This window comes from Hyla sarda, chromosome 10, assembly GCF_029499605.1.
Source record: "Hyla sarda isolate aHylSar1 chromosome 10, aHylSar1.hap1, whole genome shotgun sequence".
In the NCBI taxonomy this organism is placed as follows: Eukaryota; Metazoa; Chordata; class Amphibia; order Anura; family Hylidae; genus Hyla; species Hyla sarda.
The window spans coordinates 27846689-27863460 of record NC_079198.1 but is presented as its reverse complement, the minus strand read 5'-3'; the positions used below and the strand labels follow the sequence as shown (position 1 = coordinate 27863460).

General features: G+C 42.8%; 2 protein-coding genes across 3 annotated transcripts in view; one reads left to right on the top strand and one right to left on the bottom strand.

Moving 5' to 3' along the window:
- Positions 1-16772, top strand: part of LOC130294663 (protein kinase C and casein kinase substrate in neurons protein 1-like) — a 115581-nt gene that overhangs the window by 11601 nt on the left and 87208 nt on the right. The window contains exon 1 of one of the 2 annotated variants that reach the window (XM_056544852.1): positions 16515-16617. The exons of the other annotated variant lie outside the window; for it this stretch is intronic. The gene's annotated coding sequence lies outside the window, so the exon portion shown is untranslated. Of the gene's footprint in view, positions 1-16514; positions 16618-16772 lie in introns of those variants that run through there. 2 annotated transcript variants of the gene reach the window in all.
- The window catches only part of SAXO3 (stabilizer of axonemal microtubules 3), a 75045-nt gene that overhangs the window by 48843 nt on the left and 9430 nt on the right, over positions 1-16772 (bottom strand). The window lies entirely within an intron of this gene.

Sequence of the window (16772 nt, the reverse complement as noted above, 5' to 3'; positions counted from 1 at the left end):
GCTTGCCTCTCCGTACTGCCATGCCCGCACGACCGCTGGCAGCCCCCCCGGGCCTGCCCCCCCCCCCGACCCACCGGAACGGGAAGCAGAAGGACCCGGCTGAGGACTTACCCTACGGCAAGTACGTGGCGATGTTGCTGGAGAAAGCCTCACAGGCGGGCCTTGAGGCGGGCCCCCAACCCACCTGTCGGCCGCAGCACCCCCCGGGAAAGGGCCGAAAGCTGCACTTCCAGCCATCTGGGTCCGCGCCTCAGAAACTCCTCCCGCATCCGCTTCAGCACCTCTTCCACCGGGGACGCCATCTCAGGTAGGAGCGCAGGGTCCATCTTCTTCACCGTCGCCGCACCAACTGCTTCTTCCTCTTCCTGTCCGGGCTTGCCTTCATGCATGCCCCTCCCCTTATTACCCCCTGCCAATCCCAGCTACTCTCCTAACCCCCCCCCCCCGGTTAACCCCTTCCCTGCCGGCCATCATCCCTCTGTCATGTGCCCCTGCGGTCCAATACTTTCCCCTCCAGGGCTTACTGCAAGTTAGTGCAGGCAACACTGACAACAGATTCCCTTTAAGCCCCCAGCAAGTTGTAATTTGTAGGAGAATCTGGCATCAAGCCCTCAGTTTCCTTGCAGTGCCACCGCAGGCGAAAGTAAGCATCGCACAGTTCCAATTACAATGAATGTGCTGTCTGTGTAATGCAGAATCATGTTTGATCCTCCAAAGTAATAGATACTCAATGTAGCCATTCGTCACTCTGGATAATAGTTAAGGCTATTGAACAGGGAACCTCCTTTATTAACTCAAAATTCCATAAGAGGCTATTTGAAAATGAGTATTGTAAAGCACACAGCCCCTTTAATGCCACATAAGCTGGCAGCACATGTTGGCACTGTCCATATAATCCAGCTGTGCTACACTCAACACCACAGCAGCTGCGGGGAGTACTGAGGCAAATGATGACACAGTCAGAAGGTTCCAGTACACAGTCAGAAGGTCCCAGTACACAGTCAGAAGGTCCCAGTGCACAGTCAGAAGGTCCCAGTACACAATCAGAAGGTCCCAGTGCACAGTCAGAAGGTCCCAGTACACAGTCAGGAGGTCCCAGTACACAGTCAGGAGGTCCCAGTACACAGTCAGGAGGTCCCAGCGCACAGTCAGAAGGTCCCAGTGCACAGTCAGAAGGTCCCAGTACAGTTCTCTCTTCTGCTTTTCTGTTAGCTCCACATGTTTATGCCACAACAGCAAAGCCTCGATGTGCCAGTATATGTCTAATGCTACAAATAGTTTTTAGACTGAGGAATGGAGTAACGCTGAGCTCCCTGTTCACACCCTTCATAGCAACAAATGGTCCATGGAATGATCAGGTCAGTGCCAACTATTTCCAGCAAAGTCTATGCCACCTACACTCCTATTAATGTCATTTTCCTCTGTTATGGGAGTATATTGCTAAGTGCTAGCTACAACCCCCAGCATTCATCAGTGAGTGGTATACAGAAGGATACAGAAGCCTAGACTTGGTGGGATGTCTATGGGAGATTTATAGGCTCGGGTAACTACAGGTTCCAGCAAGAACATACCTACACCTCTTTTCTGAACAAATAGCTATAGTGCTGGGGTGTAAACTTTTTGGACATGCCAGTTATAGAAGAGTCTTCCGCTCCCCATGAAATAGCAATTCTGTTATATTTTTTTGTTATTGTGCCATTCCTCTGTTATTCTTCTTGGAAATATATGAAAAAATTGACAATTGGGTATTACCATTTTCCTTCTCACAAGTGTCAGAATATATAAGGACTCGTCCCTTTGCAAAAATAATGGTAATGTAAAGTTATTACTTTGGTCATAGATTTCCAAGAGGGATAACAGATGGAGAGTCCAGTGCAGTGTTCTAAGAAAAGATGTTGTAGAATTGTTAGGCTGCTTTCACACTATAAAATTCATCCGTTTTAAAGATCCGTTTGATGTTCCGTTATGAAAACCCTGAAAATCGGCCATTAAACGTCCGTTAGAAAATCCCATACGTCCGTTAGAAAATACCATTATAGTCTATGGGATTTTTACATTATCCGTTATAATCCGTTATAGTCCGTTATTAATAAAGGACGTTATTTTGTGATGGAAGATAGTAACGGAAGAAATAGTGCATGCAAAATAACGTCCGTTATTAACGGACTATAACGGATTGAAACGGATAATGTAAAAATCCCATAGACTATAATGGTATTTTCTAACGGACATATGGGATTTTCTAACGGACGTTTAATGGCCGATTTTCAGGGTTTTCATAACGGAACATCAAACAGATCTTTAAAACGGATTCATTTTATAGTGTGAAAGCAGCCTTAGATTAAAACCTTCATTAAATAGACATATCAGGGAAACTCTCTGGATTTTCTAGGATTAAAAAAACATATCTGCTTTCTTCGAAAAACAGTGCCAAGTAAATGCATGTGAGCGAGGGCGGGCTCAGTGCTTTCCTCGGACATGCCCCTTCCTGAGCAGTGGATGTCAGAATGAGAGAGCAGCAGAACAGAGGAATCTATGAGCCAAATACAGAAGCTAGACACATAAAAAACATGTAAAGCATCTGCATGACCTAGTGATGGTCATATATATAAATATATATAAATATATGCATAATGCTTTTCTGTGGTATGACTAGCATGCTTTAAAGGGGTACTCAGCCCCCAGGCCTCTTATCCCCTATCAGAGGATAGGAGATAAGATGTCTGATCGCGGGGTTCCCGCATTCGTTTAGAGCGTCGGGTGCAGCGCCGGTGGCTCGTGACGTCAGAGCCATGCGCCCTCAATGCAAGTCTATGGGAGGGGGCGTGACAGCCGTCACGCCCCCTCCCAGAGACCTGCATTCAGGGGGTGTGAACGTGACGTCATGAGCCTCCGCCCCGCATCGCCAGTCATCCGTCACGGAGCGAAGTTCGCCCCATGCACCAGATGTCTGGGGTGCTGCAGCCGAGATCACGGGGGTCCCCAGCAGCGGGACCCCCGCGATCAGACATCTTATCCCCTATCCTTTGGCTAGGGGATAAGATGTCTAGGGATGGAGTACCCCTTTAAGAAAATAAAGCCGTCACTGTCTCACACCTCTTTAAAGGTATACCCTGCTGTTAAATGAAAAGAGCGTTAATAAGAATTCCTTTTGCTATTATATCTGCAGAAAAAAATGACTATGGTAATAAAGTACCAGATGGATCAGGATAAACCATTTGTCATCAGAAAGCAATGCTTATAACCCTAGGACACGTAGTATTAAGGGCAGGGGCCCAATAGGGGGTGCCAAGGTAGCAGTCGCATCAGGGCCCTAGTGCCTAAGGGGACCCCAAGGCACATCTGCCCCTTAAGAAACCAGTATAATAAATGGCACTTGGGGCCCTGTTGGAGATTTGGCTACACGTTATGCCTCTGATTATGGGATATTCATCTGCTGCAGATTAGTTGCACAAATTTCCAAAAACCCTCTTCATATGGCACAGAATTCTCTTCAACAAATTTGTCGTATGTGAATTCACCCTTACTGCAGCAGTCTGGATCTTTGGTTTTACTATAGGAAAATGACTGTGAAGGAATTGCATACAAGCAAAATTAAGTTAGTACTGAGACCTGGGATAATTGCTGCTCAGACATTACATAAGCAGCACTAATGTGCATACAGCTAAGTGGTTGCCAATTGATTTCCAGAACAGAAAGGATGATGTATAATAATATATCATAGTGGCAGCACTGATCATTGCCATGGATAATGTCTCTGCAGTATCAAGAGTCGAGTAGATTGGGGATATTGACTTTCATACGTTGACTTATGTGTTCACAAGTGCAGATCTACTGTACATAAACATCACTAATCTCATGTATGTCTTTCCAATCCAGCCTATGCCCACACTCCATTTAGTTTTTAAAGTATCAAAAAATCCTATATACATAAGTAATACTATAATAATACAACCAACAACTTGGGGGTACTATGCATTTGTGGTTAGTGGTCAATGCTAAAGCCTTGTAAGCTCTGAAGTAAAAGTTTAGTAAAGGGGTCCAAATCAACACGATTAGGGATTTAGACTATTGAAGAGGTCAATGCCAACATCCTTGGTCATACAGGGTATTTAAGGACTCAATGCCAATACCTGGTGGTTTAGGGTATTAAAAAGGCCAATGCTGCCATAGCTTGTGATTCAGATTAATAAGAGGGTTAATGTTGGTATCCATAGTGGACTAAGGCAATAAAGATATTACTCCTAACATCATCCCTGGAGATCTAGGGTAGTGTAGTTCTCAACCTTTTTGAGCCAAGTACCCCCTAGAGAGTCCCAACCGAGTCCCCAAAAAGAAAGCATAATAAGTCTATACTAATGCTGTGAGCAGAGGCTTTTGTGGAGACTGGGTGAGGCAATGGTGTTGCAGGGTCTGGTGGTATTAACCCTGTGGGGTAAGGTGGTATTAACCCTTGGTTTGTCGTGACGCCAGGATGCGGTTGTTTTGTATAGAAGGCCCTGCCGACAACCGGCCCAAAAACGGCAGGAAATAAATGGAATGTCCTCAGCAGGATTTATGAGATAACTGGAACTTTTACTTAAACTTCTTATAGAACAGTCTTTACAGTTATGCAGTCTCTCAAGAGGCAACCGGGATGCAGGATACCTCGCAGGCTTGCTGGGACTTGTAGTATCGAGACTTATGCAGGCCACTGTGCTACCAATTGTGTGCTTGAGTTAAGTAGTAGTCACTAGAATTGTAGATAGAGCTTGGTAACTCACGTTTTTAGTGGCTGCAGGTTCCTTAGGCTTTGGCCTAGGTGAGATGAATTTAGTAGTATATATGCTGATTGTGCTTCTTTAGTGTCCAGGTCTCAAGAGATAAGAGAGCAAATTTAGAGACTACAGCCCCTTATATACTAGGGGGGCTGGACTAATCCCATTGGTTGTCAAGCCTGGAGGTCCTGTACCCAGGGAACTCTGGGTACATCACATGACATTAACACATGACCTAGGAAGGTCCTAAACATTTATACCATCTCTATGTACAAACTGAACAATAGGTACAATACATTTATAATGCATTATATGAGGGAGTAATTGATAAGCAAGGGGGAAACAGCCCTGCAGGAGAGCACTGGGGAATGGAGTGACTCTAACTGAGGGGACTTAGGACAGGAACAGGACAAGGTCCTGTACCGGGACACTACACTTTGTTTGGAGCCTTTGTTAGTGGTTCATTCAGATTTGATGAGAAGAACAGTGTAGCATGCTCGGCTATTTATCAAAAATGATGGACACCACAATGCAATTTAATGGACCCTTTGTAAGTTAATTGGGGTCTAAATCTGTATTTTGGGGGTCTGGTGTGTGGTCTGTATCAATGCAAGTCTATGGGAGGGGGCGTGACAGCCGTCACGCCCCCTCCCGTAGACTTGCATTGAGGGGGCGGGGTGTGATACCATGAAGGGGCGGGGCTATGATGTCACGAGCTCCCAACGCCGGCTCCAGCATTCGGAACAGTTTGTTCCAAACGCTGAACAGCGGAGTACCCCTTTAACACTACAGCAGGGGGTTGTTGTTATAGGAGCCCACAGCAAAAAATGTATCAGTAGCAACTCCTTGTGTGATTGAATTTCTGCAGCAAGGCCCAGTCCTAGACACTGCAGGCCGCTGCCTCTGACCATCAAGCAGCTGCGCAGGGCCCTGTTTCTCTCTCAGCTCTTGCTTCCTGCTGAGGTCCAGTGCAGTCGCCTAGTGTGAGTGTCGGAGACCTCAAAGTCCAGTCCTGCAGCCACCGTCAATTCACATAAGCTAAAGTCACAGCTTTATGAGTCAACTCAGTCCCTGTCATCTGTCAAGTCAGCATGGTCTCCATTCAATTGTCCAGTACAAGTCCCAGCAAGCCCTTAAGGTCTCTGCATCACTGGTCACCTCCTTGGGCCCTGGCTGAACTGTATAGACTTTACCATCTGTCTACCCTCAGTAAAGCTACCGTTGCCCATAACTTGGCGTCGAAGTCTTTATTGCCCCCGTGCCCAGCCCAGGATCCAGCGGTATACCTTCAGGTGGTTATAGGCTAAACCACACGCTGGCGTCATGAATACAAGGGGTTAATGCCATCTGCTCCTAGGGTAACAACATCTGCCCTGCACCACACACCCCACCCCCACAAACCATTCTGGAGTCTTTTTTTTTTTTTTTATAGACTATTTCCCATTATTTAGTATCGGCTCAATTTCCCTTCTTGTTCTTGACACGTTTGCTATCAGCCTAGAGAAAAAACAGAAAACTACAAGAACCACATAGGGTTGGAGGGTTGGAGAGTTCAAGCTGTACCAGAATATGATGATCCAGCCCCACATAGTGTATTGAGCGGGATGCCAGAAAAAAAATCACTGCTGTACCGACTACTCATCATCAATGAAGTCATCCTGGAAACTCCCACTGCCCCTTTAGTTCTCTCTGCAGACGAATGATTTCCTCACCTATCACTCGCAGGGACGTGCACATAGGGGGAGATTTATCAAAGTTGTCTATTTCCCGAATCAATATAGACCGACCTACAGAGCGTTAGGCCGGTCTATTGTGCGCTTAATTTATAAAAAGTCGCACGGCTCTTGATAGATTCTGCGCACAGACGTCGGGATCTACGGTTCAGACTGTATTTAAACCTGCTCCAGTATGGTCTGACATTTTAGCGCACTTTCGGCCAATGCAACTTTTCGCAGAAATGTTGCTATTGATAAATTCAGCACCAATGCATTTTTCCATCTAAAATAGACAAGAATGCATCATGTTCTGAGAATCCTCTAAAGCAAAAATCGTGAAAAATCGCACGTATTTAGACTGTGACTTTCTGTGCGACAATTTAAGACAGGAAAAAAAAAGTCTAAATCCTTTGATAAATCTCCCCCATAGACTCAAAAGGGGGCTTGAGCCCCTGCCCTTTTAATGCACCTGCCCTATGATGCCCTCACTGATTGGGACCACCGTGGAGTGATGGGGTCTCATTTTGGGAAAGTTGCTGTGCAGCTGTCTTATTGCTGATCCATTGCTCTGGATTTGCTATTTTGACCTTCGGCTCTGTCTACAGTTTCTGTTGCTTAGCCTCTTTTTAAAAATTCTTGGGTTGTGCAATTATGTGCGGATTATAGTGTATGATCTAAAAATCTGTTCTTCGTGTTACTTCCATCTCTGTAGTTGGCTCTTATCATTGTTCCTGGTTTCTTCTTAGTTCCTGTGTGTTTTACCATAGTGCTTGCGTTTGGATGTTACTACAGTTTCGCTTAGTTTATCATGTTACAAGTTTCACTGTTTCAGGTTTTGCTGAGTTTTGTTTCTTTAAATGGGCACTCTCATGAAAACTAATTTTTGCTATTGCAGTTCTTATGGTAAATAAAAAATCTTTCTAATGTACTATTTGTGTTTAAAAAAGCTGCCACTAGGTGTCTCCCTACTTAGAGCACATTTCCCCCTATTCTTGCACAGACTTTGGACTCCTGCTGGCCTGGCAGAAGTCCAAAATCAGGATATGCAGTCTGGAGTGCTGAGCGGGGGTTGCAGCCTTAGCCAATCATAGCTCATCTCACACACTGAACTGCTCTGGGATGGGTGTAGTAGAGTAAGGAAGGAAGTTCTCTCCTGTATGGCTTCAGATGATGTCACACCTGCTGGATAACGCCCCTTCCCAGTCTTTGAATCTGACTGAGACTGTGCAGAAAATACAGAGCAATATCAAGGTAGAAAACTAAAAAATAATAAAAATAAAGTCAGGGGGTGGTTTATCATGATGGGGTAGTGAACTCAGAGGATTATAAAATTTAACAAGATCATGAGAGGTGCTCTTTAACTCCTTAACGATGCAGGACATATATTTACGTCCTTGGCCGGCTCCCGCGATATAACACAGGGTCATGTGGTGACCCCGCATCATATTGGTGCCAGCGGCTAACGATAGTTAAAAATATAAAGTTAAAAATAAGCATTCCCGGGAGCTCAGTCGGGCTGATCGGGCTACGGTGTCCCGATCAGCTGTTAGGACACTAGGAGGGTCCCTACCTGCCTCCTCGTTGTCCGATCGTCAATTTACTGCTCCATGCCTGAGATCAAGGCAGGAGAAATGGAGTGCCGATAACACTGATCAATGCTATGCTATGGCTTAGCATTGATCAGTGTCTGCAATCAATGTACTGCATATTATATTCCCCTATGGGGGCTATAACATTGCCAAAAAAAAAAACGGGTAAAAAAAATAGTTAACCACTTAAGGATACAGGGCGTAAAGGTACGCCCTGGCTTCCTGGTACACCCGTGGGAATTCTGGTCTCCGCCGCTTTCCGGGCAGGGACCGGGATGCCTTCTGAAATCATTCAGCAGGCATCCCATGACAACACCTGGGTGGGTCCTGAGTCAATTCAGACGAGCGATCTGCGGTAATTCTGGGTCATTCGGGTCTCCGGTGACCCGGAAAATAAGGAGGATCGGGGCTGTCCAAGACACCCCCGATCCCCTTGAGGGATGTAGTTTCCAAAATGGGGTCACATGTGGGGGGTGCACTGTTCTGGCACCATGGGGGGGCTTTGTAAAAGCACATGGCCCCAGACTTCTATTCCAAACAAATTCTCTCTCCAAAAGCTCAATGGCGCTCCTTCTCTTCTGAGCATTGTAGTGCGCCAGCAGAGCACTTTACATCCACATTTGGGGTATTTCCATACTCGAAGAAATGGTACTCGAAGAAATGGTGTTACAAATTTTGGGGGGCTTTTTTTTTCCTATTTCCTATTACCCCTTGTAAAAATTTAAAATTTGGGAAAAAACTGCATTTTTGTGAATTTTTTTTATTTTTTCATTTACACATCCGACTTTAATGAAAAGTCGTTAAACACCTGTGGAATTTTAAGGCTCACTGTACCCCTTGTTATGTTCCTTGAGGGGTGTAGTTTCCAAAATGGTTTGCCATGTGGGGGTTCCTTTTTTGTTGTTATGGCACCATAGGGGCTTCCCAAATGTGACATGCCCCCCCAAAAACCATTTCAGCAAAATTCAGTCTCCAAAATCCCATTGTCGCTCTTTCCCTTCTGAGCCCTCGAGTGCACCCACAGAGCACTTTACATTCACATATGAGGTATTTCTTTACTCAAAAGAAATTGGGTTACAAATTTTTGGGGGCTTTTTTTCCTATTACCCCTTGTAAAAATTCAAAAACTGGGTCTACAAGAACATGAGAGTGTAAAAAAGTTTTTGAATTTTCTCCTTCACTTTGCTGCTATTCCTGTGAGACACCTAAAGGGTTAAAAAAAAATCTGAATGTCATTTTGAATACTTTGGGGGGTGCAGTTTCTATAATACCCCATAATTTTATGGAGTATTTATAATACGAAGACCCCTGAAATCCACTTCAAAACTTAACTGGTCCCTGAAAAATTTCACAAAAAATGTGAAAATTGCTGCTGAACTTTGAGGCCCTCTGATGTCTTTCAATAGTAAAAACATGTCAACTTTATGATGCAAATATAAAGTAGACATATTGTATATGGGAATCAATATATAATTTATTTGGAATATCTATTTTCCTTGCAAGCAGAGAGCTTCAAAGTTTGAAAAATGCTAAATTTTCAAGTTTAGCATGAAATTTTGGAATTTATCACCAAGAAAGGATGCAAGTGTCGCCGAAAATTTACTAAAGCATGCGTAAATGTCCGAACTATAAAAATATATAGTTAATTAAACCACACGGTCAATGGCGTATAGTTTTCTTCACTACACCAGCTGTAGCAGGACGCCGCAGCCGACACTCCTCCTTTATGTAGTTCTATGGGAGAGGCGGGGGCAGTGTTCGTGCCTCCCCGCCTCTCCCATAGAGCTGTAGGGGGAGGGGGCGTATTGTCGACCTTACTAAGGTCGACGCTACGTGCATTAGCCACTCTCACAGAGCGGCAGTGCGGGCCTCTTTTGGGAGTTTGCGGGGGGTCTCAGTGGTTGGACCCCCCCAATGAAACACTTATCACCTATCCTGTGGATAGGGGATAAGTTGTTATGGCTGCAGTTGTCCTTTAAACAGTATCCAGATCTAGTGCAGTGAAGGTTATTGTTTGCATCTCTAGTGGTCTTCGGCAGTAAGGGGGCTAATGATTGTAACACTCGTGGTGTAGTAAAACGGGTAAGGATGTTGTTTAGCGCCACAAAATTTGTCTGCATGGACCCACGCTGGCATGATATGAGAAGAAAATGTAATAATCACCAGCCCGATTTCCTGCTATCTATATCTAAATAATGCCGGTTCTTGACAGCAGGAAATGTCTGCTTAGACAATTACAAGCCATAGCTGTGACCCACCTCAACCAGTGATAGACAGCTACCTGTATAAGTATACATATAGAGGGAGCTGTCAATCACAGAGTAGGACCGCCCACATGACTACTTAGCTCAGAATCAGCAGAAATATAACTTTTTCACACAAAACTATATACAGTATCAATCTGCTATCCTCCTGCTCTGTAACATGATGCTGGCAGATAAGACTGCAATATGACAGGTTCCCTTTAAATTGTACAGTGCTAGCTGCAGTGTAAAGCATAGGTTTAATAGGGATAACATTACACTCCTTTAAAGGGGTACTACCATGGAAAACTTTTTTTATTTTTTTATTCAACTGGTGCCAGAAAGTTAAACAGATCTGTAAATTACTTCTATTAAAAAATCTTAATCCTTCCAGTACTTTTTAGGGGCTGTATACTGCAGAGGAAATGTTTATCTTTTTGGATTTCTCTTATGTCACGATCACAGTGCTCTCTGTTGACCTCTGCTGTTCATTTTAGGAACTGTCCAGAGCAGGAGAAAATCCCCATAGCAAACATATGCTGCTCTGGACAGTTCCTAAAATGAACAGCAGAGGCCAGCAGAGAAAACTGTGGTCGTGACATCAGAGAAATCCAAAAAGATAAACATTTCTTCTGTAGTATAAAGCCCCTAAAAAGTACTAGAAGGATTAAGATTTTTTTAATAGAAGTAATTTACAAATCTGTTTAACTTTCTGGCACCAGTTGATTAAAAAAAAGTTTTCAACAGTAGTACCCCTTTTAGGCGCTGCAGTCAATGATCATAGCTGTATCCTAATGTACGAGTGGTAAGAAGTAACCACCTCTGAAAATAGAAAGGTAATATAGCAGGTAAACATTACCCAAAAGCTAAAAACAGAAATAACAATGTGCGTCTGCTTAAATATTGACAGATAGTCATCCTTCTAGTTCCACACAGCACATCAAGCAGATACACACTATGAAAACAACTGGTTTTTAAAGATGCAAAAAGACCAATAGCCTAAAATTGCCAATATTGGTGACAACCAGCATTTCTCTAAGCTACTTCCTAATGAGATTTGATTTAGAAACATATCCTTTATTTTTGCCTCGGTGCAGTCACAGAACCATCATTTTCTCAGCATGTTAATGTTTATGTAATAGACGTGTCAGGTTTATGTTTGTGTAATAGACGTGTCAGGTTTATGTTTGTGTAATAGACATGTCAGGTCCTCTGAGGCAGTGCTAGCCTTAGGGGTGTACAACAAGACACATCAGTAAATCCTGTTCATGGCTTGATATCCAAGACATCTATTTTAAGAATTTTTTATTGTGTTGCAGTATGATATATTTATTAATATATGTGGCGAAGCCACGGGGTGTCTCAGGGAGCGAAGGAGAATTGTATGGGGCAGATGTTGTAACCCAGGGGCAAGGTGTTATTAACCCCTAAATGTTTGTGATGCAAGAGTGTGGTTTTCCCGGTAACCACCCAAACGGTAGTACTGCTATCCCAATGTTAGGCATGGCAATAATAGTCCAATACCAGGTTAGGGTTAACAGTAGCATACAATACAGGAATATGGGTGCATGACCGAATGCTGCCGTAATTGCCCACTGGCCCCTGTTTTGCTTATCAAGCACAGGTAGGATTAGCGTTAGGTCTCGCACCATCTTGAGAAACCTTGGCGTTGGTGTGCGGGCTCTGGTATGTCCTTCACATAAGGATACACTGGCGAATGTCTCAATTTTAACATCAGTGTTGAGGGATAGCCAATGTCATTGTATACATCTACCACAGTAGTGCACCCATATTCCTGTATTATATTCTAATTGTTACACATCCACACCGTTTATCTGGTGTAGGATTCTATTGTGGTACTTGTAGTCCGCTGCAGGCATCCTCCATTTTATGCATTTTTATGCTGGGGATCGCCCTTAGCAACGGACTACAAGGGCAGGATCTGCTCCCCCAGTATAAATGCACAACCGCATTTGGGGTTGAGCACCTCCAGCCATTTGAGACCACGTTTTTTTGTTGTTTGTTTAACAGTAGCATAACTGAGGTAGACAGATGGAAATAGTCTCTACAGCTAGGCCAGGATCCCAGAGAGGTGGCCAGTAACACAGAAGGACCTTGCAGCTTGCTGAGACTTGTGGGGACTTTGATAGACTTTAGTTCAGCCTCGCAGACTACAATAGACTTGACTTTGGACTTGACTTTAGACTTGACTGGGTTGTAGGTAGGGACAGCAGACATAGACTTGACTTACTGACATGTGGCTGTAGGTGGCTTGAGGCCTCCAGATATCCTGGACACTAACTCTGAGACATCTGGTCTTTACTGTTCCTCAGTAGGAAGTGTGGTAGAAGAGAAGAGATTGTAATGGCTCCCCCTCTTATAAAAGGGGGTCTGAGCCAGAAGCCCATAGGTCAAGCTGCAGGTCACCTGGTTAGCTGGTGCTCTCTGGGTAACAAACACATCATGTGAACACATTATCATGTGACATTTCAAAGGTTCTTAAAAGGTCCTTAATACATAACACTATACATAATATATATTACTATAGATACTTGATATATGGAAAAATAGAAACAAAAAAGAATAGCGCGACAATGTGCCGTAAATGTAGTTCTTAATACACTGAGCAGAAGATGTATGAAAAATTTGCTCACCTTGGGGTGTTGTGCACTGGGCACAACACCATGTAGTGCTTGCCTCCCGGTGCAACGGGAATGGCTGAATTTAGGAGGTGCGACTCACACCGTGGCGTCCTGTGGGTCCGGGACGTCTGGAGGATGCAATCGGTAGAGTTCTCCGAGACACTAGTGCTCAGGGGAAAAAAATCGGTGTCCAAAAAGCGCTCTCTCCTCTGCGTCAGCTCGCAGGTGTCGGATACAAACGGTGGTCATGAAAAGAAATAGCCTGGCTCGGTGGAGTAGTTTAGTAGTTGGAGTTTATTGAGAAAAATCACAGATAACACGTTTCGAGGGGTGGGACCCCCTCTTCGTCAGATCCAATGATGTCCAAGGAGCTTGAAAACGGCGCTTCTCTTGTACACTGGGATAATGCAATAAATCTCCACCTTTTTTTGCACCTATTTTTCCGTGTGCTGCTGGTCTCTTGTTTTTTTCTAGTACATGTGAACCTCTCACCAAGGCTCATATCCAGCGTGCACCATTGCATTGGTTTTCTTAAATTTGTTGTGCTGCTCTTCTGGAGTTTTTTATATATATATATATATATATATATATATATATATATATATATATATATATATATTAGTAGTCAAGGTGTATTTCCCTACATGATATTGGAGAAACATTCACCTGGGGCCTGATTAATGAAGCCCAGCAGAGAGGGGAAGTGTGATAAGGAAGTCAGACGGTGTAGTCTGGGCTCTCCCCTAGATCGCAGACTAATGCAATGGGGGGGGGGGGAGACACAGTGTCCCTTTGCCAGATGGGCACACAGCCGGTGGCTGTGGTGGACACACAAAGTGGCACCAGTGTGGACTGTGACATTGTCGTGGAAAACAAGAGGAGTGCTCATTCCCCAGGAGAGGGGCTGTCAGATTGTCAGATGATCTGGCTGAGAAACACAAGATAAGCTAAGTGTGAACTGTGTCTTATAAGGTTGGATGTTTTAACTGGCAGGGATTAGCCCACCAGTTGGCAGACAGCATCTGTATTTAGTGGCTAGACGGCCTAGGTTTTATTTTGTGTTATGGTTTATTTTGTCCTGCAACCTTTCCCAATATCCCTAACCGAAAGTCAGATTGCATGAAGAAGTGGTGTGGACTCGCTTGTTGGAGTGGAAAAACATGTCCTGTGCTATTGACATGACATTTTTTTTACCAGATGTTGGCATAAACCCAAGTAATCCAAACATAAAAAGAAATAAAAACAAATATGCTCAGAAATTAAGTTATGTGTAACAATGTGAAATGTTATTGAAATGTATTGAATACATGAAGAATTGGGGGTGTAAAAAGGCATGGAAAGCCAAGACAGCAGAACTTATCAGTAATTAAAAAGCAAATTAATAGCAGCAGGTTCAGTCCCAACTGATTGCCTATAAAAAGGTCTCATTGCCAAGGTGTCACATAAGACACATCTTATGATGGGTAAAAGCAAAGAGCTGTCTCAAGACCTTCACAACCTAATTGCAGTGAATTCTAACAATGGCATTGGTTACAGACCCATTTCTAAGCTTCTGAATGTTCTAGTGAGATGATACCGAAGTGGAAAGACAATAATTTCACCATAAATTTGCCTTGACAGAAGGATCAGAATAGTTGTCCAAGAGCCAAGGACACTTGTGGAGCTTCAAAAAGACCTGGAATTAGCAGGTAATAGTGTGTAGTTTATAAAAAAAAAAAATCTAATGTCATGTAGACATGTCAAAAGTTATGATCAGTTGGGGTCTTGTTGCAGGAGTCAGACTCTATTAGATCAGTATATTCCAACCAGGGTGCCTCCAGCTGTTGTAAAACTACAACTCCCAGCATGCCCGGACAGCCGTTGGCTGTCCAGGCATGCTGGGAGTTGTAGTTTTGTAACAGCTGGAGGCTCCCTGTTTGGGAAACACTGCTATAGATAATGGAGTCTATCTCCTGCAACAAAACAAACTGAGCACCGAGCTAGGTAGTGAAGCACCCTCTCCTGGCTATATCTTGTGATTGATGGGGGTATCAGCACTGAGACCCTGACCAATCAAAATTTCTGACTAGGTGACATATGAATTTTTTTGTAAATGACAGTAACACTTTAAAGGGGTTATCCAGGAAAATTTTTTTGATTGAGATATATATATATATCTCAATCAACTGGCTCCAGAAATTTAAACAGATTAGTAAATGACTTCTATTTAGAGATGAGCGAACTTACAGTAAATTCCATTCGTCACGAACTTCTCGGCTCGGCAGTTGATGACTTTTCCTGCATAAATGAGTTCAGCTTTCAGGTGCTCCCGTGGGCTGGAAAAGATGGATACAATCCTAGGAGACTCTTTCCTAGGACTGTATCCACCTTTTCCAGCCCACCGGAGCACCGGAAAGCTGAACTAATTTATGCAGTAAAAGTCATCAACCGCTGAGCCGAGAAGTTCGTGACGAATCGAATTTACTGTAAGTTCGCTCATCTCTACTTCTATAAAAAAAAATCTTACTCCTTTCTGTACTTATGAGCTGCTGAAGTTGAGTTGTTCTCTTCTAAGTGCTCTCTGATGACACCTGTCTCGGGAACTGTCCAGAGTAGAAGCAAATCCCCATAGCAAACCTCTTCTACTCTGTGCAGTTCCCGAGACAGACAGAAGTGTCAGCAGAGAGCACTGTTGTCGGACAGAAAAGAACAACTCAACTTCAGCAAGTGATAACTACTGGAAGGATTAATATTTTTTAATAGAAGTCATTTACAAATCTGTTTAGCTTTCTGGAGCCAGTTTATTTATATATATATATATATATATATATATATATATATATATATATATATATATATATATATAAATTTTTTTTTTTATATATATATAATTTTTTTTTTATATATATATATATATTTTTTTATATATATATAATTTTTTTTATTTTTTTTTATATATATATATTTTATATATATATATATATATATACATATTTCTTTTTTTTTATATATATATATATATAATTTTTTTAATTTTTTTTATATATATATATATATATTTTATATATATATATATATATATATATTTTTTTTTTATATATATATATATATTTTTTTTAATATATATATATATATATATATATATATATATATATATACTTTTATATATATATATATTTTTATATATATATAAAATTTCCTGGAATACCCCTTAAGGGTCTATTCGCACGTACAGAATTCTGCGCAGATTTGATGCTGCAGATTTCAATGTAAACTGAACACAGCTTGAAATCCTGCGCATCAAATCTGAGCAGAATACTGTACGTGTGAATACACCCTTACCATACCACACAAGTGGACATGTGTAAGTAAAACTGAGGTTTTATTATGACAGTGCCACCTTGACAATTCCGCTATGACATTATTCATTATCAAAAAGCAGTGTAACCTTAAACCTTGCACCCATTCTTCCGTCACATCCCAGTAAGCAAGAAAATCTGAAGTGCACATTTCCAGCAGCTCTTCTGAAATTCCGCTTTCCCCATCTGACACTGTCTAATGTTACCCCTCCTACTCCCCTCCAAGCCTCCTCCTTTCCTGGCCATCCATAGCCCCAGAGAGCTGGCAGCGTACTCTAAGTCATCATCTGCAAGGCAAAGTCAGGGTAGAGGGACTGCAGGCGGACACTCCTGGTAAGTCAGCTCATTTTCTTCTATGCCTTCTATTATTTGGATGTGATCTCTCCTTCGGATTTATGATCATTTCTGGGGCGCCCACTGGGAGCACATGGAGAATTCTCATAAGTTTTGGGCTAACTTGGGGGATATCTGTGGAAATCATCAGGAAA